The sequence below is a fragment of the Myotis nattereri genome, assembly GCF_964212035.1.
Source record: "Myotis nattereri genome assembly, chromosome: 1".
In the NCBI taxonomy this organism is placed as follows: domain Eukaryota; kingdom Metazoa; phylum Chordata; class Mammalia; order Chiroptera; family Vespertilionidae; genus Myotis; species Myotis nattereri.
The window spans coordinates 220,694,276-220,717,589 of NC_138075.1; positions in this window are offsets into that span (position 1 = coordinate 220,694,276).

Sequence of the window (23,314 nt, forward strand, 5' to 3'; positions counted from 1 at the left end):
TGCACTTTATTCCTTGGCATATGGTCCCTTCTTCACATCCCTCCAACCTCTTGCTTTTGTCATCATATTTCCTTCCATTGACTGTGCCTTTTGACTCCCTTTTACAAGGACTCTTGTGATTTCATTGAGCCCACCTGGATAATTTAGGATAATCTCCCCATTTTATGATCCTTAATCACATCCGCAATGTTCCTTTTAACATATAAAGAAACATATTTCTAGGTTCCTGGACTTAGGATGTGGACATAGTTCCGGGAGCTATAACTATGCTGTTAGTGAAGCACTTTTATCAGATATTATTATTGCCTCCCTCCCCATATCCATTTCTCCTTTTTCCCTAGTAATAGATTATCATAGATCAGCCTAGGTAAAAATAATCTATGACAACTTCTCTTGCAGCTAGATGTGGTCACATGACTTCCATTGACTCAACGCAGGAGTGAGAGTATCACTTAACAGCCAAAGCCACTTGGAATCTGTGCACAAAAGTTCCTGTTTTCTTCCCTCTGCTATGACAACTAGCAAAGCTTCAACCTGCATCCCTATATGAAGATTATACCCATTGGGATTGCCACCAGCAGCCTATCTGACAGAATCCGAGTGTGAGCTTTGGTTTATTAGTGACTAGTAATAATCTAGTCCACTCTGACTAACAGAGCACTAATACATAAGACAGTGATACACACTGCTGGTACCTATCTCACAGCCAGCCCTGCCTCTGTCTTGCTAACATAGCTTGCTTATGACAGGTTTGGAGTGTCAGAAAAGTGTTTTCATTATAGCAAGGGTGTGGACACACAAACTAATCTGGGAGGAAGCTTCAGGGAAAGGTTTTCCTAGCTAAAAAAAATGACTATCCCCATTTTCCCTTTATATTCTGGTGTTGTTTATATGAAGACATGGTACTTGGAACTAGGGTAGCCACATGGCAACCATAAGGGGAAGCTAAAGATGTCATGGAGGTTTGTTTCAAAATCTCTGACGTTATTGGGCTATTGAACCAATCTTGTTAAACACCTAATGATGAATGTCTTATTATGTGGAAAATATCCTTTTGATCAATTTTAATCAATTTTAATGGTTATTATGGCCTTAAAACTGAATGCATACATTATTTCCCCCTAAATCTGATATTTCTGGAACCAAATATATTTATTTAGATAAATATATTTAATGATAAATCTTTGCTAATCAAACTTTTGCTATTGTCTCTCAAAACTTAGGAAGCAACTCGCTTCAGATAATGTCCTGTCTCTTGATATTCAAAGCTCACTGTTCAAGCCATGAATTATTTGATGACGTCTGAGGGATTTATGTGTATATGGAAATGTATACACATGTATACATACACACACCATCAAAGTATAATTAAGATTTTAGTTATTCACCCTAAGTGCAATTATGGAATTTAAAACAAGTGGTTAGTATGTCAACTAGATATTTGATCCTTGTATATTATATGTATGTACAAGTGATATATTACATATTTAACACTTGAAGCTTTATTCTGAAAATAACTCCAGAATAAATGAGAAAACCCTTCCCCCCCGCTCCAGGCCTATCAAATTTCATAGAGAAATATCACTGGGGTGGAGGCCAGAAGTAACAGAAAACTCCTTTATGACTCACTGTAGATTTCACATTTTTAAATTCAACTAACTGATTTCCAGTGTCTTGTCATACTTGTATGAAATTTAACATTCAAGTTTATTTTAGAAATATTAATATTTCAAAGGCATGTAAACAAGCTGCAAAAAGACAAATACAGAAATGAACCTTCAGGTTCAATATATAATAATGGAATAGAATAAACCAAAATTTTTCCTTAAACACCTATTTTTCATAAGACTTCGTGAGCAGGCAATGCCAAGTATAGGTTTGTGGCAACCTAGGTCACTCAGAACTATAGGCCCAGCATGACCACTTTCTCAGGAAACACATAAACCCAGAGAACAATATAAAACATTGCAGATCAAGGGCACAGTCTGACACTCGGAGCCAGAGAGATTTTTTGAAAGGGTCATGGCCAAGAGGTCACTCAGTTAAGGCTGCAGCACAGTGTGTGACCTTTACTGGGCTAGTCACACATACAAACCCCTTCAGATGCTCCGTCCACTGATATTCTATGAGCACATACTAAATCCTGCTCATTGAAGCTGGTAACAATTTCTAGTTTTGGTTTTTCCATTTTCTTCCATCTCCTCGGTCACTTACTTTATTTCTAGTAACTACTGAACTTTGAGATATCACTTAACTGCTCTGCTGCCCAAGAGGCGGCGATTCAACCTCTTTCTGGTTGTGTAAGTGTAGCATGAATTGCTTGGCTAAAATAAATATCCTTTAAAACCTGATCCAATTAGGACATAACCAAATGGACCTTTGTAAAATGAATTACTTCATCAAAACTTAGTAAAACAAAATGAAAGCTTCCTTTAATAATATGGTAAGGGAAAACACATTATCACAGAGAAAACAGAGTGGAGGAGAGAAAAATAACTTCTCAGAGATAATTAAGAAATAGACTAAATGACTAAAAAGATAAAATTAGGCAAAAATTATTTGCAATTCACATGTGTTGCATTATTACATTCTTTTATATAATTCGGATGCTACAGAGTTTTTGAAAATGTTTCCTTTTTTAAAAAAAAATACCAATCAATATTGGAATTAAGCTATGTAACTTAAGTACCATGTTTTTGTGGAACTTAAATCTGTTTATACTGGTACTGCACATTTTTTTCTATCCCTGTGGCATAGATCGCTAGGCATTTATCAATTTTCATTTTCTTCCTGGACACAAAAATAGACTACATTTCCCAGCTTCCTTTGCAGTTGGGTGGGGCCACTGGTCTGACTTTTGGCTGATAGCTTTGTGAACTATTCCCAGAATTGTCCCATGAAATCTTTCTCCTGTGATCCTCCTGCTTTTCTGCGGACTAGCAGCTGTGTGCAAAGGATCAAGTAGAGGCCTCTGAGGCTCTGGAGAATGGCAGGGTGACAACATGCACACAGTCTGAGGCTCTGAGGCAGGGTGACAACATGCACACAGTCTGAGTCTCTGAATAAGCACAAGGAAGTCCTGCCACCATTTAGGACCATCTGCATTAGATTTGACATAAGCAAGAAGTAGACTTCTATCATGTTAAGACAGTACAACTTTTGGTATTTGTTTGCTATAGCAGCTTCTAGCATTTTCTCTGATGGAAATAATACTTTAGGGAAGCTTTCTAGCCTTCATGCAAATTGTCCCAATATCTCCCTATGCCAACTTCAAGTAGAGAGAACACCCAAATTCAGCAGACATGGGCAATCTTTGTGTTTGAAAGGAACATCTGTCAGTGAGGCACAGGTGGGTTAGAACAGACTTCTATAATGTAAATTTAATGTGTATCAAATTTGTTCCAATATGAGAACCTTTCAGACAGGGAGATATAATGCTATGTGTGCACTTACTTTACAAAGTTCTCACATGGTAGAGCTGATGTCTTTTCTATACTGCTTCCCGTTAAGCTTTGTTCCACCACAGTCCAAAGCACCTGCTTGAGTGATTGAGGCAGAAACAACTTCTGAGATGATTGAGGGTTTAATCAATTCTACAAATGGTCTTTGAAGGACTTAAAGTAGTCAAACCCTTTATGTTTCAGCTAGTTAACCCTTTAAACCACCAAAATTTATTTTAAGTACAGATAATAGTCAACATAAAGGAAAAAAAGTTAACTTTTCTATTACAGTAAAAATTACTGTGGCTTCTTTTACTTTCTTTCTAGCATGTAAAGGAAGGTGGGTGAACATAAATCAAGCTTTTGGGATTTATCTTTTGGGTAGTTTGCCTTAATTTTAAGGAATTGAGTGCCCCCACATAATTGGAAGAATGTTTCCTGGATAATGATAGTCAAGAATATAAATGCATATCTTAGTTATTTATTGCTGTGTAACAAATTGCCAGAATTTAGCAATGTGAACAGGATGCATTTATTATCTCATTTTCTGTTGGTCAGGGGTTTGGTAAAATCTTAACTGCCTCCTCTGCTTCATAAACTCTCTCAAGGCTGCAAGTAAAGTGTCAAACAGGGCCTGGGGGCTCATCTGAAGGTGCAGCTGGGGGGAGAGGGGGAAATCACCTTCTGTGCTTCCCTATATGGCTGCTGGCAGAGTTCAGTTCATTGTTCATGGTTAGCCTTCAGGTCTTGGTTTCTTATTGGTTGTTGACCAGAGACTGCTCAGTTTCTTGCCATGTTGGTTCCTCTAATATGGCAGATTGATTCATCAGAGCCATAGAGAGGAGGGGAGAGGAGAGGGGAAGGGAAGGGAGGAGAGGAGAGAAAAGGGAAGAGAAGGTGAGGAGAGGGGAAGAATGGGGAGGGGAAGAGGGGAGGAGAAGGGAGGGGAGGGGAGAGGAAGGGAGGGGAGGGGAGGGAATGAGGAAAGAATACTAGCAAGATAAAAGTCACAGTCCTCCATAGCCTAATCATAGAAGTGACATCCTATCACCTTTGCTCTTTTTTATTCTTTAGAATCAGGTCTATCCTATCACCTTTGCTGTATTCTATTCTTTAGGAGTTAGTAACTAGGTACCAGCCCACACTGAAGTGGGGGAGGGGGTGGATTATACAGGATCTTTTATTTTAGCTTGCAATCTTTCTGTTCAAGTTTAGCATACAGGTTTTGGTGAGCTTCTATAGACTTTAGTTTCAATGAGAGCTTCATGTTCTGAAACCTCCCAGTGTTATTCTGGTTTGTCTGTTTGTTTTCTGGTGCTGCTGATGCTCTGTACAATTTGTTCTGCTGCTGACTGTGGGGGTGGAAGGCACTTTCCTGGGTGCCTGTGGGGAGGGGAGAAGAAGCTACTGGTCCTGGCTCTTCTTCTACCACTTCGAGGGCAGGGACACATATCGGGTTTTACTGTTGCAGTTGCTGCTGGCAGATCAACTCACCTGAAATCCAGATAGGGAGCTGGGGTTCACCAGCCCAGGGCTTTGCTATGGTGAGAGACCTAGACGACCAGCAGACCTGGGAGGAATGGTGGCAGGGCCTTCTCGCTGGGTTATGCTTCCCTTTTCCTGACCTTTTGGCTGGAGAGAGCATGCTCTATTGTGTGTTTTGTACTGTGCCTGTTGGTGGCGATGGGCTGCGGGCTTCTCTAGCATCCTGTCCAGTGGTGTATGGGATGTGAAATGAAAATGCAAGGAGATCGCTTTATTGTTCCTCAAGTTTTGAGGTCTCAGGCCAACTTGCCTCTTCATACCTAGATTTCAGCTCTCTTTCACATTGTCAGTGAAATAATTAGCAGAATATTTAGTGGGGGAGAAGTAAGCTATGCAATCTTGTTCTAGAACCAATCATTATTTATATAGCCGTCAATATATAGCTGAGCAAGGTTATAGAAACCAGTTGGTTTGTAAATATCCTCCAGCTTCTTCCAGCCACAGATATAAATATTGACTTGCATTGAAGAATCTTTTACTCCTTTACAAATGCTTTCACTTGGTAATGTGATCGTCACAAAAATCAGTCCAAAGTACCCGCCGTTATTATCCCAATTTCACTGCCGACAGATGCCCAGGAATAGTCCACAATTGCACATCTATTTATTAAAATACTTAGAACTGTGGTCTGAATCTTGTGTTTCCAAATTGTGACTGCCAGGCAAGGGATAAAATGTTTTATATTGGTTCAAAAGAATTCAATTAACTACCTTCCTAAGTTAATTAGGAAATATCCTAGGAGGTAATATTTTCTGAGATCATTCTATGGTTACAAGATAAACAAATGGATTAGAGAGGCATTCAAGAAAGAATAATGGGCCTTAGTAAATGTATGGAGTTGCAAAGGTATGAAATTTTTCTTGATCCTCATCCAAGGATATGTTTTCACTGATTTTTAGAGAGAGAGGAAGGGGAAGATAGAGCAAGAAAGAGAGAGAGGTGAGAGAGAGACATGATTCATTTGCCTCCTTTGCACACCCCAACCTGGGATCAGACATGCAACTCAAGTATGTACCCTGACCTGGAATCAAACCCACACCCTTTTGGTGTAGGGAACGAACCCACCCCCTTTTGGCGTAGGAACAATGCTTCAACCAATTGAACCACCCAGCCAGGGCAATGTATGAATATTTTTAAAGAAATAAATGGGGGAAACCCCTGCCGGTGTGGCTCAGTGATTGAGCACTGACCTGTGAACAAGGGGGTCACTAATCAATGACAGTTCAGGGCAGATGCCAAGGTTGTGGGCTTGGTCCCCAGTAGGGTACATGCATTAGGTAGCCAATCACTGATTCTCTCTCATCATTGATGTTCCTATCTTTCTCCCTCTCCCTTATTCTCTGAAATCAATAAAAATATATTTACAAAACAAAACAAAAAATGTGGAGGGTATTTTGTTTGGGACACATAGCATATAGCGGAATATTATGAGTAATGACACACTGGAAATTTGTTGTAGAAGATCTTGAATGCTATTCTAGAAGATGTTTTCTAATTTGTAAGGCAGTAGAGAATCTTCAATAAGTTTAATTCATTTACCTAATGCATAATGGTTAAATGTTTGATGCACTTGGATGACATGTGCTAGCCACTGGGGTATATGGGTGAATATGACAGGCATAATTTCTATCCTTAATGAATTTACAGTCTAAAGGAGATTAGACAAATAAACAGTAAATCTGAATATGGTAAGTGATACTGTATGATAAATAGAATGCAAATATAATTAAAAGTAAATCAGTCATATTTGCTGATTAGAAATGTTCTCCAGGAAGTGGTACCTAATTTGGATTATCATATATCCTGGTTTTTCTAGAAGAGTTCCCATTTATTTCTGTTCTCCTGGTATAATTATTACTAATATCTCCTACTCTCAATAGAATCCCAGCTTGAACAACAAATTACCTGATAATCCTTTGTCTAAGTGAAAACTGGGATGAGTTGCAGTTATCCAGATTAAAAAAAAAAAAAAAAAACTATAAAAAATGACATACACATAGAACTGGAGGCAGAAGAGAATGTAACATATTAAAAAATACTACCAATAAATAAGTTTTGTTGCCAGAAAGATCAGTGTAATTGAAAACAAAAGATGTAATTCAGCATTTATTTGAGCCCAGACGTGGACAACAAACATTTTCTTAAGGATGTGTACTTCATCCTGAATACAATGGGAAGTCTTTGAAGGACCGTAAGTGATGATTAGATTTGACTTTAGAAATATTATTCTGGTTGGTCTGTGAATAATGGATTTCAGGAATTTGTGTGGGATGAAAGAAGGGCTATAGAAGTAAAACAAGCTAAAACTTTTCAGAGTCATACCAAAGACAGATGATGGGAGGGATACTGGCAGTGAGGATGAACAACTGAAGAAGAATTAAAACAATATTTCATGATTAAAATTTGTAGAAATTGGTGTATTGTTATAATTTTGGGATGAAGGAGAGGGAATAATTAAGAATGGGACATTCTTTACTGGGTTAAGCAATTCAGTTGGTGGTACCATTTACAAGCTCAGAGGATGAAAACAAGAAGAGATATTCAAGATATTTTGTAGAGGAAATGATGCAATTAATCTCATGTGATGGATGAGAAAGAATAGTAAGTAACTGATGGTTTGAGGAAAACGGGGCATTTAGCACATTTAAATGGGAGAGATGGTGTAGGTGGGGAAAAGGAGTAGAATTTTAGACATGTTCTGAATAGTCTAAGAGAAGGGAAAAGTTTAACTGTTAAAATAAAGAGGGTTTCACAGACAGTTATGTCTATCAGAGCACTAGAAAAGTCCAGGTGGATCAAAAAAAAAAAACAACAAAAAACGGATAAAGACTAGAGATCTACAAATGAGAGGTATTGCTGAGAGCTGTGAAAACACTGCATGTGGCTGAATCTCCAAAGAGACCTGAGGGACAAGATGCTGGGCAACCCTGGAAAAGGGTTGTCACAGGGAGGAAGACCAAAGCTAGTCTAATTCTAGTCAAGGCCAGCTGGCATGGCTCAGTGGTTGAGCATCAACCTATGAACCAGGAAGGCATGGTTGAATTTACAGTCAGGGTTGTGGGCTTGATCCCCACTGTGGGTCATACAGGAGGCAGCCAATCAATGAAATCAGTGATTCTCATCATTGATATTACTATCTCTCTCCTCCTCTCCCTTCCTCTCTGAAATCAATAAGAATACTAGATATATATGTATTATATTGAATTATCTACACTAATAAAAGACAAAGATGCTAATTGGCCATACCTTTGCTATGCTCACCAGCCAATCAGAAGAGTATGTAAATTAACCTAACAAAGATGGCCGTTAAATTTGCATACTGCAGGCATTTCCCGCTGCACTGCCCCACCTGGGGCAGGCAGCAGGCCTGCCCCAGTGCGGGATCCGGGCCTGCCTTGTGGGGGGCAGGGTGAGCGGGGCGGGGCGGCAGCACAATCCCAAGACACCACCCGACCCAGCACGGGATTCAGGACTGCCATCTGTGACCTGGGGAGACCAGGCAGGCACCACAGGATCTGGCGTGCCATCTGCCACCAGGGGAGCAGGCCTAAGCCAGCAGGTGGTTATTTCCCAAGGGGTCCCAGACTGTGAGAGGGCACAGGTTGGGCTGGGGGACCCGCCCCCCACCAGTGCACAAATTTTTGTGCACCAGGCTTCTAGTCTATGTATATAAAAGGCTAAGTGACCACCCAACCGGCTGATAGGTATGACACTCACTGACCACCAGGGGGAAGATGCTTAACACAGGAGCTGCCTAGCAACAGAAACTTTGCACAGTGCCCTCTCGCACTCTGGGACCCCTCAGGGGATGTCAGACTGCCAGTTTTGGCTCGATCCCCACAGGCCAGGCTGAGGGACCCCACCTGCTAGAGGGACCCCACTCACTCCACACGTGCCCTTCGAGCCCCAGTGCCACTCCAGGTGTGGCTGGCTAAGGAGGGACCATGAAAGGTTGACTCCAGGGCATGTCCAGCCCATCTCACCCAGTCCCACCCCGCCAGCCACCTTTTAATTAATTCCCTTTCAATGTGCATGAATCTGTGCACCAGGCCTCTAGTATATAATATAATTCTAGTCAAACACTTTTGAATGCTGAAGAGAAGTCTAAAAATTAGTTCATTTAATTTGGCCATTTTAAAATGTGACCTTTGGGAAAATATTTAAAGATGAATAAAGCAGATGAAAAATCAAATGTAAAACTTTGAGAAGTAAAAAAAAAAAATGTAGTGGATAAGTGGAGACATATATATTTGTTTTTCATAGATTTTTACTTTGAAGTGTGGGGGAAATGACTGTGGATTTGATGCCATGATGGAGATGAAATGATGTTCCTTATGAATGTATGAAGTGATCACATATTAGTCATAGGCAGAGGAGAGCCACTGGAGAAGGAGAGTTTCAAAAGGAATCAGGGGAACTCATTGGTGAAGCAAGTTCCATAGATTGGAATAAAAAATACATAGCATTGCCTGGCTGGTGTCGATTAGTGGTTGAGTATCAAATTATGAATAAGGAGGTCATGGTTCATTTCCTGGTCAGGGCACATGCTTGAGTAGTGGGCTCAATCCCTAGTATGGGGCATACAGAAGGTGGCCAATTGATGATTCTCTCTCATCATGGATGTTTCTATATCTCTCTCCCTCTCCCTTCCTATCTGAAATCAATAAAAATATATCTTAAAAAAACGTAGTATTTATAATCCAATAAAGAAAGAGGACAGTTTTTATCTTAAGTAATAAGAAAGGTAAAAAAAAAAAGGGGGGGGTGCCAAAGGTATATAGATTTTTAAAGTGGACAGGGATTAAAATGACAGGAGGAAAGAAGTGAATAACATCTATTGAATTTCCCTTATGAGACAGTATCTGTACTGAGTTTTATCATAAGTAATTCTCATAAGAACCCTTGTATTATAGGTCTACTTAGTCAAGTGAGGTTCTATGATGTAATTTTTTAAAAAGAAAATCTTAGTGGCTTAGTTAAGTAAAGTCTTACTGCTTGCTCACACCAATGTAAAGTACAGTCTTTCGAAGGCCATCCTGATTCATTTCCCTGAGCCATCCGTTTCATCCTTGGAATGCCATATGGCCAACAGACCAGGAAAAGAGTGTTGTGTTAAGACTGGCTTTATAACATTTCCTAACTCATTTAAGAAAGGATTTGAAATATACATATTTCTGCAAGAGGAAGAGATATGAAAATGTGTTAAGCCAAATTTAATCAGTACTTGTTTTTTTTTTTATTTACACCTCAATTTTTTTATGGTTGAAAGCACTATAATATAGGAAAATATCTACCTATATATAAAGAGGTAATATGAAAATTAGGCCAGGATGCCATAAGGGGTCACGACCAGACAGGAGGAGGTTGTGAGTGCAGGTGAGGCCCTGAGCGGACATGGACAGGGACAGGTGGGCCGGCCCACAGCCTCCACAGTCAAGCACAGGCTGGGAGAGGAGAGGGTGAGCCTGCTTGCAGCCTCCATGGCCAATCGCGGGCCCTGAGAGGCAAGGGCAGGCCCGCCCACAGCCTCCTAGGCCAATTGCAGGTTGGGAGTAAAACTTTGACAGCAAGTCCTTTTGTATAATTGGGCCATTAGAGGCCCACAGAATGATCATTTCCTCTTCTATGAAACACGTAACTCTGACACACTATTTACAATTAAATAAGTTCCATATATTTTGACATTTTACAGCCCTGGAACGTTACATGTAATGATCAGCAGAGTGAGAAGATGAAAATAATTTTTAGGCTTTCAAAGATGTAACTAATTTCTGTCTAGAAGACACACGAATTCAAAAAGTGATGGTTTTATTGTCCCTTAGGACATTAGCCGGATTGTATCTAATTTAGCAGTTTTACTTCAGGCTTTCATCTTTGGCAATCTCATTTGAACAGCATTATCATCCTGCCAGTCCCTTCACTGAGTTAAACAGAACTTTTGCATCTGCTGTTATGTATTTGAGTAAGAATTATGTATTTAACACTTGCAAAATTTTGTTTTGACACAATAAAGCAAAAGATCATTTGATTCTTCTCTGGAACACAGAAAAGCACAAACTTGAATCATTGGTGTGGCTTAGGCTAATTTTGCAAATATTGTTAATAAAATTCATGTAGGGATCTTCACAGAGCCAAGAATTCTCTCTTTCAGGCCTACATATTCAGCATCTCCAAGGAAGAGGCTTGTTATTCTGTGTTTTGTTTTGTTTTGTTTTTTAATACTCATCAGAGGATATTTTTTCACTGCTTTTTAGAGAGAGTGGACTGGAAGGAAAGGGAAAGGGGGAAGGAGAGGGAGAAGAAGAGGGAGAGGGAGAGGGAGAGCGAGAGGGAGAGGGAGAGGGAGAGGGAGAGGGAGAGGGAGAGGGAGAAGGAGAGGGCCTGCCCGCGCCACGTGGCAGGCCCTCACCAGCAGTCCCACTTCTGCCTGGGAGCTGCAGAGGAAACACCTTTTCTGACTGCTCATTGGCTAAATTCCCTGTATGCTACTCGCAGTGTTCTTGGTAACTTGCCTAATAAGAAGCCAAGAAGGTGATCTAGGGTTTTTCCACCAAACTCCTGGAGGAAAAAAATGAAGGTCTGCTGCTGGAGGAGCTAAGAAATGTCATATCCTGCCCTAGCTGGTTTGACTCAGTGGATAGAGCCTCGGCCTGCCAATTGCAGGGTACGGGTTCAATTCTGGTCAAAGGCATGTACCTAGGTTGCAGGCTCCTCCCTGGCCAGGGCCCAGGTCAGGGCTCATGCAGGAGGCAACCAATCGCAGTGTCCCTCTCACATTGATATTTCTCTCTGTCTTTCCCTCTCTCTTCCACGCTCTCTAAAAATCAATGGAAAAATATCCTCAGGTGAGGATGAAAGAAAGAAAGAAAGGAAGGAAGGAGGGAAGGAAGGAAGGAAGGAAGGAAGGAAGGAAGGAAGGAAGGAAGGAAGGAAGAAGAAAGAAAGAAAGAAAGAAAGAAAGAAAGAAAGAAAGAAAGAAAGAAAGAAAATGTCATATCCTATGATATGAAATGGACATCTTGAAAATGCCTAAAGTTGTCATTTTTTCATGGTGAAGGGACTGGAGTCCATGTTGATGAAAACATCTTGGCAGCTGTGGCAGCCAGCAGTGGCAGCAGCAGTGGGATGATCGGGGCAGCACCTTCCCCTGATCAGCCAGATTGCCTCCTACAGAGGGAAGCTTACTGATGGCTTAGGCCCACAGGAAGTGGGCCTAAGCCATCAGTAGGACATCCCGTGAGGGCTCCTGGACTTTGAGAGGGGACAGGATGGGTTGAGGGGACCTCCCTTGGCTCAGTACACGAATTTTGTGCACAGGGCCTCTAGTGAATTAGATAAAAGTGAGAAGGAAAAAGAAAATAAAAATTATAACATGAAATAGAGGTAGGAATGAGGAAATTATATGCCACAAAGGTCACAAAACATATAATTAATAGGAAACAGGGAAATGAGCTAAATGAGTGAAGTGAGCCAATACAAGATAATGTGAATAGTGGAGACTTTGATCAATTACTTCCTTTAAAGGGACCAATTTTAGCAAAGGGTGGTTAGAATACAGGTCTACTCTTATATTGTGTGTATGTATGTTCCTCAGTGTATGTGTTTATGAAAATTCTGATTGTCCAGAGTTTACCAAAAAAACAAACATAGAAGCACACATTTATGGGACAAATTGAATTCCTCAGGAAACCAAATACTGCTCCCCACAGCCCTGCTCCAATTCTGTGTCTAAACATTTTTGCAGCTAATGTATATAGGGAATCTTAGTCAGTTATAGAAATCAAATACCAAATAAAATCAAACCAGTTGTTAAGGGGAATAATGAGATCAAAAGGAAATAATTCTGCAGGGGCATAGAAAGGACTTTGTGTAAAGTATGGGTGATGTCACTTACTCATCTTTTACTGTAGATATAACAATTATCCCCTTGATTCACCTTCAACAGTAGCTGTGAAGGTATATGGTAGTCCTACTGGTGTTGGAAGAAAAGTAAGTCACTTAATTGCTAACACAAAATGGCAGATTCTCAATTTTCACTAACTTTAAAAACAGTGAGAATTTCTTAATTCCTTGCGTATATATTCAAGTTGTTATACATATTCAAAATACCCACAAAAGGACTGAAATATTTATTCAAACATAAGGAACTGTGAATTTTCTTTTTTTTTCATTTTAAAATGGTGTGAAATGTCACTCAGATCTTTTATTTTTCAGTTTTAAGCATGTAAAATGTCTGCCTAAAACACGTAAAAGTCTACAGCAATATGCATTACAAGACACTGTAGATTTAATGAATGCTGCTAAAACTGCTAACACTTCTAATACTTTGAGTCATTCAATTTCACAGACTGGTAGAACTGCAAGACTTTTGTTCATAATTTCATATTAACTATTTCCATTTTTTTGACATATACCAAAATTGGGTTATATTGTTGCATAACTATTTAATTTAGGTGAATTCCTTAATGCTTTAATATTACTGTTCTTTTTGTTCCTAAGTGTTTTTTCCCCCACACATCTTTTAGAGCTTGCTATAAGTTCCCAGGGGGTAATAAACAAGTGTAGATTTCATATAGGATGTGTTTTAAAGAATACATTTGCAAAATATTTCTGTGTGATTGCAATAAAACTTGCCATTTTTCATTGGAATGTAGTTTAAAGAAGGCAGGGATACATTTTTTTCTTTATTAAAAAATGTTGCTTTTTAGAGAGAGGAATGGAAAGAGAGAGAGAGAGACCAACCTGGGATCAAACATGCCACCTTTTGGTGTATGGGGAAATGCTCCAACAAACTGAGCCATACCAGCCAGGGCAATTTTTTTTTCTTATAATATTCTTCTAAAAATAACCAGTTATTTAATCAGAAATTGATTGAAATCAACCCTGTTGTATCTTACCTTTCTCTTAAATTAATATTCTTAGAGGGCAAGACTAGCATTTATATATCTTTGAATTCCTAAAACTTGTCATAGTTCATGGTACATAGTAGGCACTTAGTAAAAATATATTAAGTAATGATTTGTCTGTTTATATGTGGTTGGTTGGAGCAAATACATTGTCTTCTTTTAAGCTAAAATTGTAGTCAGCCTATATTTGATGACTGTATATAGGCATTTGAAATGGTGTGTCCTTTTATTCCGGGATTTCTACCAGGTTGCTTTTTCGGCCTATGGGTAAGATTTCTATGCTCCAGATGAAGCATATTCTATTTGAGAAATATTAATTATGTCTATGGACTGCTCACTTTTACAAATGTAATTGTTTTCCTTTCCTAGATACTTTTGTTTACATAAAATGGTCTCACCATTCTGTACCCTTGTTAGATTTTTGTCAGAGGGAGTAGTAATTGAAATTTAAAAAATGGGGGAAAAATGAAAGAAAACAAGTAACCCTGTTGAGTCCCTTAGACTCTTCTGTTTGGACCAATGTTATTTATCAATCAATCGGAGCCATTCCCTGCTGCTGCAATTATGGGTAGTGGATATCTTTACTTAGAGAAATTTTCAAAAAAACAAAAAATCCCTAACTGGTTTGGCTCAGTGGATAGAGTGTCAGCCTGAGGACTGAAAGTTCCCAGGTTCAATTCCAGTCAAGGGCATGTACGTTGGTTGAGGGCACATCCCCAGTAGGAGGTGTGCAGGCGGCAGCTGATCGCTACTTCTCTCTCATTGATGTTTCTAACTCTCTATCCCTCTCCCTTCCTCTCTGTAAAAAAACCAATAAAATATATTTTAAAAACAAACAAACAATAAACTCTTCTTATGAATTGTTAATCCCAGAAAAAAATGAGGAAAAATTATGTTTTTCTTTTTCCCCCTTTCTAAGGAGACAACAAGAAACAAAGAATTGCTATGTAAACATAAAAAATAGGACTTGATGTGCTATTTGCACTTAGGTAACTTGAATATTGAATATACATTTAGAAGGAAGCTTCTGAAACAGATGTAGCATATGAATAAAAATAGAAGGCTTTCAGCGGTTCTCAACCTGTGGGTCGCGACCCCTTTGGCGGTTGAATGACCCTTTCACAGGGGTCACCTAAGACCATCCTGCATATCAGATATTTACATTACGATTCATAACAGTAGCAACATTATAGTTATGAAGTAACAACGAAAATAATTTTATGTTTGGGTCACAACATGAGGAACTGTATTTAAAGGGCCAGAAGGTTGAGAACCAACCACTCCTTTAGATAAAGATACTGATATCATTAGAAAATACTAGTTGAGAAGGAGGCCAGGTATTTTACTCCAGTAGATAAAAATGAATAAGGGGGGATTAATTGTAACTTTAAAGGACTATACAGATGCAATGGGTTATGATGTGGTAGATGCTAAAACAATTCCCTGTCCTTGTATTTCCCTTTTGTCAACCAAGCAATTGTGAAATGATGGAACTCTACTTTGAAAGTTTCTTATAAGAACAAGGGATTATCTTTACAACACACCTAACCCAGCATGTTGTACCTAACACATAGTAACATGTCAATTAATATTCTCTTTCCCTCATCTTTCTCCTGAAGTCATGGAAGGCTTAGATAAAATTCAAATGAACATTTTAAAGGCTAATATTTAAAATATTGTTTTTCTAAATTGGAAAGCCTCAAAGCATGAAGTTACCCTAATAACAGTTGACCATAGGTCTCTGGTTGACTGGATAATCCTGGTTTATGTGGTATTATTACTAGCATTGATTTACATTCTCAAAATTATCTCAATTTGAATGATAAATTATATAGTACTTTATTAATAAAGCATATTCAATTGGAGACCTGACTATGACTAATAGGAAAGTTCTGGAGACAAGATATAGCTTTGATAGTGCTGGATTATAAAAAAAATTCATTATGGGGTTACCTGAACAGCAGCAGAAAATGGGTAGACATAGAAAAGACAGAGAAGGTCCCTCTTCTTGTGGGGAAGGAGGCTGAGCTCAAAAAAAAAGGAAAATGAATTCACTTATGTCATGTAGGTAAGTGCAGATATAGAATGGTAATTAAATTTTCTTTAATAGAAAAAATATAAAATAAGTTAGTTTTATTTATTACAATCTCTCTCTCTCTCTCTCTCTCTCTCTCTCTCTCTCTCTCTCTCTCTCTCTCTCTCTCCTCTCTTCTCACCTGAGGATATTTTTTCCCATTGACTTTTAGAGAGAGTGAAAGGGAGTGGGAGAGACAGAGAGAAACTTCAATGTGAAAGGGACACATCGATTGAGCAATATGAAAAAGGTGTCTGTTCTTTGGAAAGCTCTGTCTAAAAATGCATCTAGCATAAAATTATCTGCTGCTTCTGGAAGTCTGTGTGTTGATACTGGAAAATGCTGTTCTCTTCCCAGTAAAGAATAAGACATTACCTTAAGGAGTTTGGTATTTGCAAAAGTGTACCTTGTTTGGGATGCTTTTCATGGGAAGTTAACAGCAAGTTAGGTTTGGTTAGAAGCTCACAGCTGGGGAGACAGGAGGTGGAGAGAGGAAGATCCCTAGGAATGTGGCCGGATGCCCAGTCAGAGGGAAAGAGGCAGCTAGTGGGGAATTCCCCATGGCAGGGACTCCGAGACAGAAATGTTTAGCCTTAAAATATAAACCCCTGTCTCTGTGGTGTATTTTTTTCAGTTTATCACAATATTTTATTAAAAATTTTCTATTTCACAACACCTTCTGTCGATGTGACTGTGGGAAAGTGAGTGATTTGTGAGAGAGAAGAAGCGAGGCCTATCGTCTGGCACCGGGGTTTGCAGGTGATGCTCCACAGTGAAGAAAAAGGCAACCTTAGGAACATCTCAGAGTCCTGGGGAGGAACCCCAAAACCCAGGAAAGCTGGTTGCGGGTCAGATGAATTCAGAGGTGGATATGAGCCAGGGCTTATTTATCCTAAACATATTAAAGGTAATTTTCAGGGTTGAAATTCCAGCTCACTACTCGGTAAGTACATGGTCTTTAACAAATTACATAATCTCTAAATCCCGTTTGCTTGTATATCACCCTTGGACAATGAGAATGAGAGGATCCACTGCATGGGATTGCTGGGAAAATTTCATGCAATGATCAATGTTGAGTGACCAATCTTGTGCCTTGCTAGTGGCCAGAATTCTACAGAAGCTAGCCAGAGTAAGTTTTAGCATTAGTATATCATTTTGTATTAAGTGTATTGTCTTTGCTTTCCTTGATGTTATAACATAAATATTTTCCATATCACTGAATATTCTTTAAAAACATAATTTTAATGAATATCTAGTAATTTGCTCTTTTGAATAATATCTTCAATTTAGTAATTTCTATATTTTTGCTATTTATACTGTTTCACATTTTTAAAAATTTATCTTTATTGTTGAAAGTATTTCAGATGTCCCCTCTTTTCCCCTTTGACCCCCTCCACCCCACACCTGCTCCCCCTCCCTAGGCCTTCACCACACCTCCATGGGCTATGCAAATATGTATATAAGTTCCCGGTTAATCCCCCCACTCTCCCCTCCACACACACACCTTCTCTCTGAGATTCATCAGTCTGTTCCATGCTTCTATGTCTCTGGATCTATTTTGTTTATTAGATTCCACATATGAGTGAGTTCATGTGATATTTGTCTTTCCCTGAATGGCTTATTTCCCTTAGCATAATATTCTCTAGTCACTCCATGCTGCCTCAAAAGGTAAGAGATCCTCTTTTTTTTTTTTTTTTTTTTTTACAGCTGCATAGTATTCCATGGGGTAAATGTACCACTGCTTTTTTTATCTACTCATCTACTGATGAGCACTTGGGCCATTTCTAGATCTTAGCTATTGTAAACTGTGCTGCTATGAACATAGGTGTGCATATATTCATTCTGATTAGTAAAAGACTTGTACTCAGAAAACTACAATTTCATCCTACAATACTAGGTATTATTGTCAACTTCCATTTATATTTGTATATTATCAGAACATATGTTTGGGTGCAATATACACCATGGTTCCATACAAGTACTGTGGACCTACAATTGGGTTGAATGAAGGAATGAATTACTAATTGATAGACTGGGACTTATCATGTTTTTAGTTCAATTATGCTGAACTCTATTGGGTCAAATACTCCTAGCTTGAACGAGGAAGTGAACCTTCTTACATACAAAGGGGATATTATATGCAATGAAAGGATCTTGAGCAATAATAATATTACCCAACACCTAATACTGGGGGAGTCTATAAACTGACTGTAAATTAAAACGTGAAAATGAGTGTAGAGAGAAGTGAAATTTAAGCTCTCAATGGGATAATCCTTCAGCTGAAATGGCCTCACACTGTTTTTCTTGGATTATTTTGAGGCTCATTGTATTATCTGAAGGAAGCCTATTGAACAATGATTGACTGATAGTGACCTGCTGCTACACTCATTTTGCACAAAAGCTCTCCACTGCAGTGCTTATACATTGAAGCCAATTGTGATCTTGAAACAAAAATGAAACCACTCACCCACTCCTCAAAGCTTTCAGTATGACACATTTATTATATAATAATTTTAAAGAGAGTCATTTCTCCTGATGGCTAATTATTAACTTTCAAAAATGGATGCTGTACAGATTGCAACCAAATACCTTTACTCTATTGAATGCATGCATTTTCAGGAAATATATTCCACTTTGAAGGGTTTCACAATTTCACTGACACCCAGATCTCTTTGTTCTGGTTTTGGTCTTCCGTCTTACTGCCTCCCCGCAAATTGAAAAACTACCTTATTGAGCTTCATGCTTCCAAATTCCTTGATGTGCATCACTGCACAGAATAAACACTCAGGTGATTGTCAAGCCTTTTATCTTTCTTTCTTTTTTTTTAATGTTTACTTAAATGTTGTGGAGATGCTATAGCCCAACAACAGTGTTTAAACAGGTGTATCCAGAAATTACATGTGAAAGGTTTTAGTTGCATATCGCATTCCCACCCTAAATTGTAACTTGACTAATGTTCAAATATGGGCCTGAAATTTGAAATTGTATATAGAATGTTTAGAATCTTTGAACACATGTCCAAGATATTTAGCATATTCAAAGATATATGCTAAAAGGGATAGTATGTCTTTCCTCAATCTATACCTCCAGGAGGTTTGATTCCCTGTTTTTTCCTTCTGCTTCCTTAATACTTTGCACTTCCCTGTCTGCAGACTTATCACTTCACACTGCTCATGTCTATATCACACACACATTAACTTATCAGCTCCTTAATAGCAGGGCCAGTATATTTCTGTATTCCCTTTCCAGCCACTCCCTAGATCCATGGTCGGCAAACTGTGGCTCGTGAGCCACATGTGGCTCTTTGGCCCCTTGAGTGTGGCTCTTCCTAGGCCTTAGGAGTACCCTAATTAAGTTAACAATGTGCCTACCTATACAGTTTAAGTTTAAAAAATTTGGCTCTCAAAAGAAATTTCAATCGTTGTACTGTTGATATTTGGCTCTGTTGACTAATGAGTTTGCCAACCACTGCCCTAGACCTAAGTACTCAATAATACATATTAAAAAATTGAGGGAATTAAGGAAAGAAGAAACACCTTTTTGATATATACCTACACTTGAAAGAGTAATTTATTTTTATCATTTATATTATTTTATATGTAGAAAATATAGATGGCATTTATTTTTCTTCACTCCAATCTCAGATTCTTTATTTTATAGCAGGCAAGAAAGAAAAAAATTAAAAGGATTTTAAAATGATAGTATTTTTTATTTCTGAGATCTTTGCATTACTAGATCTTGAGCTTTCCAGACCTGATTAAGGGAGATTCCCTTCATTCCAAAGGCAATGAAATGCACTAAAAGGGTTGTTATGAAGGACAGTAACATTAAAGAAATATGTCTTAAGAAAGAATGCACTTTTAAAAGATTACTTAGGCAGCAATACCAAAGATTGTTTAGAAGTGGATAAAGCAAAGGGGAAAAACATCTGTGAGATGATCAGTGAGAAGCTATTGCAGTAATTCAGGAGAGAGATAAAGATAGCTGATATTAGGCAGAGGCAAATGTGATTCAGGGGATATTTCAGGAGGTAAAATTAGCAAAACATGGTGATAGATTAGAAATATTGGATGAGGGAGAAACAGGAATCAAGGATGTATCTCAATTTTCTGGCTTGAACAACCCAAGCAAGAGTGAGAAAAATCTCTAGTTAGAGGCAAGGATACCATTTAGGAAATTACCTGCAATCCTGCAAGGTAGAAATTAGATAACTAAGGTAGTCATGGAGACACTAGCAAAATATGGTCAATAAACATTTTGACTGAGAGACAGCATTTCTCCTGTTACTTCTCCATCTGTGCCAAGGCCATGTCTTACTATGTCCCCCAAAATGTATTTCCCAGTTATAGTACTTTCTACCTGCATTTAACTCATTAATGACAGCTAACACTTATGCAGCTTTTAGTTTGTGCCAGGCATTGCCTGTCTATCATCTATCTATCTATCTATCTATCTATCTATCTATCTATCTATCTCTCTATCTATCTATCTATCATCTATCTATCTATCTATCTATCTATCATCTATCTATCTATCTATCATCTATCTATCATCTATATCACTTATACACACATATAAATGTACATATGATCTTTGCAACAGGTTTATGATGCATAGCTTCTATTCTTATCTCTAGTTAAAAACAAGATAACTGAATTATTGAGACTGAGTAAATTGCCAAATATCAAGCAGTGAACATAAGGCAGAACTGGCTTTTGAAACCAAGCTAACTGGTTCAATGTTTCATGCTCATAAGTATCATACAACATTGCCTCAGGAATTGTGGGATACATTTGTGGGTATATGGCTAGCTAGGAGAATTACATTAGGCCTCATCATCTCACCTTTCTGGGCCCTCAATTTTCTTGTATTGATTCAGGCCCCTGGTGGTCCACATGCCTCAAATACTCAAGTAAAGGAATATTGGATTACACTGTGGGGTGTGTGGTTTTAAAACACTGTTCAGGGCATTCTAATACACCTTGCCCTACTTTCTCATCAACTCAGGGAATATCACTGCATTAGATGGCTTTCATGGAAGGTAAAGTCATTAAATTGAAGTTACAGAGGATGTAACAGTGTGCTCAATACTTACCACAAACTTAAAAATACTCAACTTGTGGGTCACCCCATTATTCATTTGAAGGTTTACCTTGCAGATATATTTTGCATAAAATACCTACTTTTTAATGTTAAATTTTGCTCTGCTGGCAAGGACAAACTCTATGACCTTTAATTAACTAATTCATTAATGAATTATAATAACAAAAACAAAGCATCATGATTGTAAGTAGCTGTTGCTCTTTTTCAATATTTTCCTCCTTAGTCTAAGGGAAGAACATTATGTTTGCCTTACTTTCACATATAGAATTATGGGGAGCTGGACTAAAATCCACACCTTTATGATCAACTTGTCAATAACACCACCTTAAGGCAGTTTTTCAATGATGCCAAACATAGACACAGCTAAGCACAAACTCTGGAATCTGAAGCAAATTGCTTTTACTCCCTGTAGCCATGTTCATTTTCTCCTTATATATCTCCTGAGAGGAGCTATTTCTATCACCCTTCCTTCAATATAATACCTTTATGCTTAAAGTGTATTGAATTAACTGTGAAAGAGCAATCACCGAGAATACTTACCAACAAATGAAGATCTGTAATTTGGCTTATTTAAAATAAGTTGATGGGCTCAATACCCTGGAGAGAGGTTCTCTCTTAAACAGGGCTTATCTCTACCTTTGGCCCTGATATATGTTTTTTGGATTTTTTTATTTATTTAAGGAATTACATCAGTGTCCTTATTCCCCCATTACTCCCACACACACACACACTTATTCCCTCACCCCCCTGGTGTCTGTGTACATTGGTTAGGATTATATGCATGCATACAAGTCCTTTGGTTGATCTCTCTCATTACCCCCACCCTCCCCTACCTTCCCTCTGAGGTTTGACCATCTGATCGATACTTCTCTTTCTCTCGGTCTGCTTTTGTTCATGAGTTTATGTTGTTCATTATATTCCACAAATGAGTGAGATCATGTGATATTTATCTTTCTCTGACTGGCTTATTTCACTTAGCATAATGCTTTCCAGTTCCATCCATGCTGTTGCAAATGGTAAGAATGCCTTCTTTTTTACTGCAGCGTAGTATTCTATTGTGTAGATGTACCACAGTTTTCTAATCCACTCATCTGCTGATGGGCACTTAGGCTGTTTCCAAATCTTAGCTATGGCAAATTCTGCAGCTATAAACATAGAGGTGCATATATCCTTTCTGAGTGGTGTTTCCAGTTTCTTGAGATATATTCCTAGAAGTGGGATCACTGGGTCAAATGGGAGTTCCATTTTTAGTTTTTTGAGGAAACTCCATACTGTTCTCCACAGTGGCTGCACCAGTCTGCATTTCCATCAGCAGTGCACGGGGGTTCCTTTTTCTCCGCATCCTCACCAGCGCTTGTCGTTTGTTGATTTGTTGATGATAGCCATTCTGACAGGTGTGAGATGGTACCTCATTGTTGTTTTGATTTGCATCTCTCAGATGATTAGTGACTTTGAGCATGTTTTCATATGTCTCTTGGCCTTCCTTCTGATATATGTTTTGTTCACTATGCTTAGCAGAAACTCTAATGTTGATGGACCCAGAGGGCCAAGGCTTGTCAAAGAGTAGTGATCACTGAGTGATATTCAACCAATCCTAGGCTTCAACAGGATGGATGATTCCTCTTCTGTCAATTAAGTATTATCCACCACCTCCTCCCCAAATATGTTTATCCATTATTTATTTAAAGTTTGAATTAGAACACATACGTTGTGAAGGAAAATAAATTACCTTAATTGGCTTTGCCTCCTACATTTATAACAATGGAAAATTCAAAGAAAAGAGCAATATAATGCATTATTTTATGGAGAAAGAAAACAACAGAATCAGAAATAAAGCATAGTTTTCAAATTTACTGAGTGATCTTGATCTTTAACAGTTAAGTACCATTTTTGTTGTTGTTTGCCTGATCTATGTACAGCTACAGAAAAAAGGGGCTGGTGTTGCTATAGAAATACCTAGCATGTACCTTCTATTTGGATAATAATAGTGAAAAATGTGATATGAAGGTCTGGAAATGCATGGGGGATAATATTGTTAGAATGGAGACAATCTCAACTGGTCATTTCATGTTCTGCCAGTAACAATCCAGGGAGAAGTAGAGAAATCTGTTATCATTGACATTATATGCAGTCTTTTTCCCTAACACAGGTCAGCATAGTAACTACAAATATTTCCCTGCATATCATATTATGCTCTGAAAGTTGCCTCATTATATGTATATCAAATAACAAGTGGGAATGCAGTT